This window comes from Carlito syrichta, unplaced genomic scaffold (assembly GCF_000164805.1).
Source record: "Carlito syrichta isolate Samal-C Ts95f unplaced genomic scaffold, Tarsius_syrichta-2.0.1 Scaffold316463, whole genome shotgun sequence".
In the NCBI taxonomy this organism is placed as follows: domain Eukaryota; kingdom Metazoa; phylum Chordata; class Mammalia; order Primates; family Tarsiidae; genus Carlito; species Carlito syrichta.
The window spans coordinates 456,607-463,958 of record NW_007260559.1 but is presented as its reverse complement, the minus strand read 5'-3'; positions in this window follow the sequence as shown (position 1 = coordinate 463,958).

Below are 7,352 nucleotides of genomic sequence, written 5' to 3'. Positions count from 1 at the left end.
CGCCCCTGGGGGCCCGGGGGCGGGGGCAGCGCGGAACCCGCTCTCTGAAATCCAGAATACGGTCATCCTCTCGCCAGGAGCCGGGTCGCGTGGGCACCGCGGGGGGCCGAGGGGGCGGGACAGGCAGCGAGGGCTGGGTTCGTGGAGTTTTCTTTTTCTTTTTCTTTTTCTTTTTTTTTCTGCACCCTGGAAATTCCCGGGCCAGAAAGGTACCGACCCGAGTCGCGGACATTCCCCACGACGGCCGGCTCCAAGACCTGGACTGGAACGGCGCGGAGGAGTCAGAGGCGACCGCTGGCGACACACGTTTTGGGGGGTTTTTTGTTTTGGGGGGTTTTTTTTTGAGTTGGAGTCTCACTCTGTCGCCCCGGCTGGAGTGCCACTGCACGCTCACAGCCACCCCAGGGTAGCCCTGCTGGGCTCCCGTGCTCCTTCTGCCTCCGACTTGGAAGCATCTCAGATTCGCTGCTTTGTCTGAACCTCTTCATTACCTCATCTGTATACTTGAAATTTTAAGTAAAACTTGAGAGTGGCCACTACCCCTGACTTTTGTGAGTTTGATTAGACAATCTGTTTTAGCTCACATTCACAGGAGGAAAAAAAAAAAGAAGCCTATGGCTGCTCTCATTCTTGGAAGAGCAAAAGGAGAAGCAAGATTTATTTACTTATTTTTTCTTAAAGACGCCTTTTTAAAAATGCCCCGGGGAGTCTACGGCCGCCGGAGCCTTCGAGTCGCCTCTTCGCTAGAGTCGCCTCTTCGTGTTTTTGTTGGCTCGGGACGGCCTCTGAGTGTGGGGAGTCCTGGGGGCGGGGGAGGGGCCGGGGTTACCTCGGCTGCTAACGTTCAAAAATTCAAAATGCGGCCGTGGAAAGTAGCATCGCGACCACGTGTCTTCGTGGACTGCCGGCCAGGGGGTCTGCAGCGTGATGAAAGCCTGGTCCTGAAACGAGAGGGTCATCTTCTTTGCGCGGGGCGGGGGGGGGGGGGGTGGGGGGTGGACTGAGACAGCGAATGAGACATTCATTGCACAGCACTGAAAGGAGTTCTCCTGTCTTGAGTTTCACTCTCTTCTTTTCCTTTTGGGACTCTCGCTGCTGTCATCTCTGTACTGCTTCCTCTTTTTTTTTAAATGTTATTTTACTCAGGCAGCGTTACAATCCCATTTCGTAATGACTCAGGAAATGATGGGTGTCTGGCTCTCCAGGAGAAATGGGCATGTAGAGATAGACGTCATCTAGTCCTTAAAACTCCAGAATCTAAGCCTGGCGGGGTGGCTCAGACCTGTCATCCCAGCACTTTGGGAGGCAGAGGCGAGAGGATTGCCTGAGCCCCTGGGTTCGAGGCCAGCTTGGACAACATGGCGAGACCTCATCTATACAATTAAAAAATAAAAATAAATTTGCCGGGCATGGTGGCACAGGCCTGTAGCTCCAGCTACCTGGAAGGCTGAGACGGAAGGATCGCCTGGGCCCAGCAGATGGAGGCCACGGAGGCCATGAGCGTTCCACTGTGTTCCAGCCTGGGCAACAAAGTGAGGCTGACTCAAAAAATAAAAAAAAACTCAGAGATCTGACCTGATTTCCTCTCATTTAATGCCGAATATTAAAAAGGTATATATATTAAAATGTTAAATGCAGAATATTAAAAAGGTATATATTTATACATGATACATTTAAGTTCATACTTTTTTTAAAAAAAGTAAAGTGCTCTTTTAGAAGGTTAGACTGAAGCTGGTTAAGTGCCTTTTGTGCTCTCCCAGCTTCTGTGTCCTATAAATGTCTGCCCTCACCATCCTCTTACCTTCCACTACCCCCCATTCCCATGGGGTTCCCACATGCCCTGAGCACTTAGGGGCAGTGGTCAAACTTCCAAAGTGACAAATAGCAACTTTGAATTCCTGTTCACTTACTGTGCATTGCATTGAGGTGTTAGGCATTCCAAGTACACTGATACTGCACTGTAGACATAAACCCTGGGTAGAATAATGCTTAACGCAATAAATTAAATACAATTAAAGTAGAATTTCTAGCATTAGAGTCTAGCTAATGTTGAAAAGCTGAATTTACCCAGAACCCACAAAGACAATCCTGAGCGGGTTTTTTGTTTGTTTGTTTTGGAGGGCTGGAAGGCTTATTTCTATTGTTTCCCTTGGGTGTTTATCTCTCTACACCTCTCAGTGATTGCCATTTCCTTTAACAGGGTCCAGAAACAGACTAATTTCTGGCATGTAACACATGAATATGTAAAGTCTCAGCATATTTATTCTTGCCAAGTAACCTGGTGTATCTGAAACTTAGTAGCTGAACTCAGGAAGTGTCAGTCAGTCAAGTGTTACGTTAAAGTGGAACATAAAGGTCTCTTTGGCATTTGCTAAAGAAATGTTACTCTATAGGATAGTGTCTATAAAATACAAAGGGAGGCCGGGCGTGGTGGCACATTCCTATAATTCCAGCAATTCGGAAGGATGAGGTGAGAGAATTGCCTGAACCCATGGATTCAAGACCAGCCTGGGCAACTTGGTGAGACTTCATCTCTACAGTGAATCAAAAAATTAGCCGGGTGTGGTGGCACATGCCTGAAGCTCCAGCTATTTGGAAGGTTGAGGGGAAGGATAGCCTGAGATCATCAGGTCGAGGTTGCGGTGGCCATGAGCGTGCCACTGCCCTCTAGCCTGGGTGACAAGAGTGAGACTCCAACTCAAAAATAAATAAATAAAATACAAAGGGAACCCCAAAAAACCAGAATTTTCGGATAGTGTCTATAATATACTAAGGAAACCCAAAAAAAACCAGAATTTTTTTTTTTTTTGGAGGGCAGTCCCCCTGTCATACGCGCTTCCTCTGCTAGGTGTTCTAGGAACCCATTAGCATCAGTTTACCAGCTAGCATTGTTGTGAGAGGATGCATTAGGCTTCAGTAAATTTTTTTTTTAGGTTCTTTCAACATATTTATTTGCCCATTTCATGATCGGTGATTTACAAGCACACTTGCCCACACCACTCTGAGTGTTCAACAGTTTTTCACTAAAAACCAGCATGAACCCCATGCCCCCACCTTCCCTATTCACCTGATCTCATCCCCAAGTGACTTTTTTTGGTTTTCCAATGAAGTCCTCAAAGGAAAATGTTTTGCTGATGTAGAAGAGGTGAAACAAAATGGCAGAAGCACTAAAAATCTTCAATATTGACAAGTTCAAAAACTGTTTCGAGCAGCGGAAAAAGCTTCTTGATAGGTATATAGCATCAAATGGTTTGAAGGTGACTGAAATCTAAACACATAAGAATAAATACAACATTTTTTATAAATAAACTCCAGGGTTTTGTGGGATAACCCCCCCCCCATATAATTGGCCTAAAAGGGCTTAATATGGATTCTCCTTTTAACAGAAAGTATCAATCAACTTTCACAGTTCTGGTATATGAGAGTCACTAAGTTAATACTGTAATTCCAAGACAAAAATTCATATTTTAATCCACTGGAATTATATATTGTAATCATATATTGTAATCCACTGCTTTAATACTATAAGCCTAAATGTTCAATCATAATAACCAAAATGATAACACCAGTAGCAGAACTATTAGACAGGTTTTTATAATAACTTATGAAGACTATTTAACATAGAAAAATATTTATATGTAAAAAAGCACATTCAAATTACATGTTCTCTATAATTACAACTATGTGGTTAAAAAACCTACAAGAACCAGGGGTGGTGGCTCGTACCTGTAATCCCAGCATTTTGGGAGACTGAGACAAGAGGACTGCCTTAGCCCACAGGTTTGAGATCAGCCTGGGCTACATGGCAAGACCTCATCGCTTCAATAAATCAAAAAATTAGCTGGGAGTGGTGGTGTGCACCTGTAGTTCCAGCTACTTGGAAGGCTGGGGCAGGAGGATTGCCTGAGCCCAGCAGGTTGAGGCTGTGGTGGCCATTGCACTCCAGCCTGGGCGCCAGAATGAGACTCTGACTCAAAAAAAAAGAAAGAAAAGAAAAGAAAAACATAGTAAGACGCCCAGCTCTATAAAAAAAAATATTAAAAATAGAAACTACTGTCGCTAACTGTTCTGAGACAGATTTAAATGACATTTCAATCTCTACCAAAACTTCCACACTAGAGTGAAGGAAGACAGATTAGAAGAAGGATGGAAGTAGATGAGAATACCTCAAGAAACTGCCAGGCATGGTTGTTCATGCCTGTAAACCCAGCATTTAGGGAAACCAAGGTGAGAGGACTGGTTCGAGGCCAGCCGGGGCAACATGGCATGACCTCGTCTCTACAATAAATCAAAAAAATTAGCCGGGCATAGTGGCGTGCACCTGTAGTCCCAGCTACTAGGAAAGCTGAGGCGGAAGGATCTCCTGAACCCAGCATGTTGAAGCTGCAGTAGCCATGATCGTACCACTACACTCCAGCCTGGGTGACACAGTGAGATTCCAACTCAAAAGAAAAGAAAGAAAAGAAAAGAAACCACGACATCAGATCATTAGGGCCTTATCTCACCAAATCTAAAAAAAAAATAAACTGGACAAGATCACAAAAAATAATTGGCATAAACAAGTAGCATCACTCCAAAACAATGGAGAAGCAGTATCTTCTTTCTTTTTGAAATTCTCCTGGAAAAATGACTCCTCAGCCTTCTCCAGCATTTCTTCCTGAAAAAATGCCCAAAAGTTTTTTTTGTGAAAATAAAACCTCTTCATAAAAGTCTAACAAGTCATAACTGAAAAGGACTCTCACATACTTAGTTTAAATCCCAACTTGAGTTCCTCATCTATGAAAGGGAGCTAATATCACTGACGCTATTGGATCATCGACACTATTGGTAAAACCCCTGGGATAATAAATAAGCAGTGCTACTCCCCTTACTCTACCTTCCCTCTTCTCTTAGTGTGGAATGCCAGTCCTGCATCATATCAGTGGGCACTTGTCGCAAAGGTTAATTCCATAACTCCCTGAAGCATGGCACCAAATTCAGCATTTTTATCAAATATTGCAAGCAACCCTCAACTACTCTAAAGTTTAAGGATCATTAAAATTATTTTAACATATTTCACTACTTGATCCTCTTCAGACTCCAAAAACAAAAGTCTTCTTTCCCCACAAAATATTTTATAAACTTGAAGGCTTTCTTCAAGGAAAGAAAAGTAAGATCTGGGACCTTCTGTTTTGTTGTTGTTGTTGTTTTAAAGCTTTTTTGGACCCTCTGGGGTTTTTTTTTTTTTTTAATCAATATTTTTTATTATGATTTTGTGGGGTACAGTTAATGGTTAGGTGTACAATTACGTTTCATTCAGGCACCCTGTTGATAAGAGGTGTTTCCCCATCCCCAGACAGATATTTGCGACTGTTAATCCCATCCCCCTCCCCTGAACCCTCTGTTTTAAAGTCCCAATTTTCTGGCCCATTTTCCTAACAGTGTACAGTTTTCATGCTTTAAGTGTCTGTCTCCCTCTCTAAAATCTCCTTCATTATGTTTACTTAGGAAGAACTTAAACTAGATTGCAATCTATCACGGCTCAAAAGAAAAGAAAAAGAAAAGAGTACTTACTACTGGGGAGAGGAAAACCTATTCAGTAAATGGTGCTGGGAAAACTGGTTGACCACATGCAGAAGATTGAAACAGGACCCCTACCTATCACCATACACAAAATTTAACTCTACATGGATCAAAGATGTAAACATAAAACCTCAAACTATAAGAATCTTAGAAAGCGCAGGAGACACCCTTATGGAAATTGGAACTGGCAACAAATTCCTATCCAGAACCCTAAAGGCCAATACCTTAAGAAATAAGACAGACAAGTGGGACTTCATCAAATTAACGAGCTTCTGCAAAGCAAAATAAACCATCAAGAGAGCAGGGAGACACTCCACAGAATGGGAAAAAATATTTGTCAAATGTATATCTGACAAAGGCCTAACATCTAGGATCTACAAGGAACTCAAATGCACTGAAGGGAAAAAAACCAAACTGCCCCTTTAAAAAGCGGACAAAAGACATGAATAGACACTTCTCTAAAGAAGATATACAGGCAGCCAACAGACACATGAAAAAGTGCTCAGCCTCACTCATCATCAGAGAAATGCAAATCAAAACCACACTGAGATACCACCTAACCCCAGTAAGAATGGTCTTCATTAATAAAACAAACAACAACAGATGCTGGTGAGGATGTGGAGAAAAAGGAACGCTTCTACACTGCTGGTAGGAATGCAAACTTGTACAACCTTTCTAGAAAACATTCTGGAAATTTCTGAAAGAACTAGAAATTGACCTTCCATATGACCCAGCAATTCCCCTATTGGGAAAATACCCAAAGGAACTCAAATTATTCTATGAAAAAGATACCTGCACATGTATGTTTGTTGCAGCTCTAGTCACAATAGCAAAAACATGGAACCAACCGTGTTGCCCATTGAAGTTGGACTGGATAAAAAAAATGTGTTACATATACACAATGGAATATTATGCAGTCATAAAGAAGGACAAATATATAGACTTGGCAGCAAACTGGATGGACTTGGAGTCTATCATACTCAGTGATCTATCACAGAAACAACGAAACTGAGTTCCATATGTTCTCACTTATAAGGTGACCTTGAACAATTATAATGCTATAAGAAAGTGATTGGCAGTAGTGGAAAACTGTCAGGGGAGGCAGGGTGGGACTAGCAGTTGAGGGAAATTGCTAGGAGAGAGAGGGGCATACCTCATCAACAAGGGTACCTGCATGATCAATGTTTGTATACCTAACCCTGAATTGTACCCCACATCTTTATAATAAATTAATTATAAAAAAAGAGTACTTAGTGATCTCTAACATACTCATTTAAAATTAATAAGATAAAGTCAAATAAAATTAATAATTGCATTATTTTTAGATAGCCAGTAGAAATAGCAACTTCTTCCAAACATGAGAGAATGTGTGTACCTTATGCCCAAATCAAGAAATAGCTGTCATAGACTTTAGTATCTAATTTTATTAATTTCTGATTCAATTTCAATTTCTAATTTTGATATGTAGTTCAAAAGAGCAACCAAAAGAGAACCACTTGAAATTGATGGAAAAAACTTCCGCAACTTTATAATAACCAATAGCATTCCTTCTTTTTTTTTTTTTTGAGCCTGAATCTCACTGTCACCCAGGCTGGAGTGCAGTGGCACACTCACGGCCACCGCAGCCTTGACCTGCTGAGCTCAGGTGATCCTTTCACCTCAGCCTTCCAAGTAGCTGGAACTACAGGCACCACCATGCCCAGCTAATTTTTTTTATTTTTTATTTACTTATGTATTTATTTATTTATTTATTTTGAGTTGGAGTCTCACTCTGTCACCCAGACTGGAGT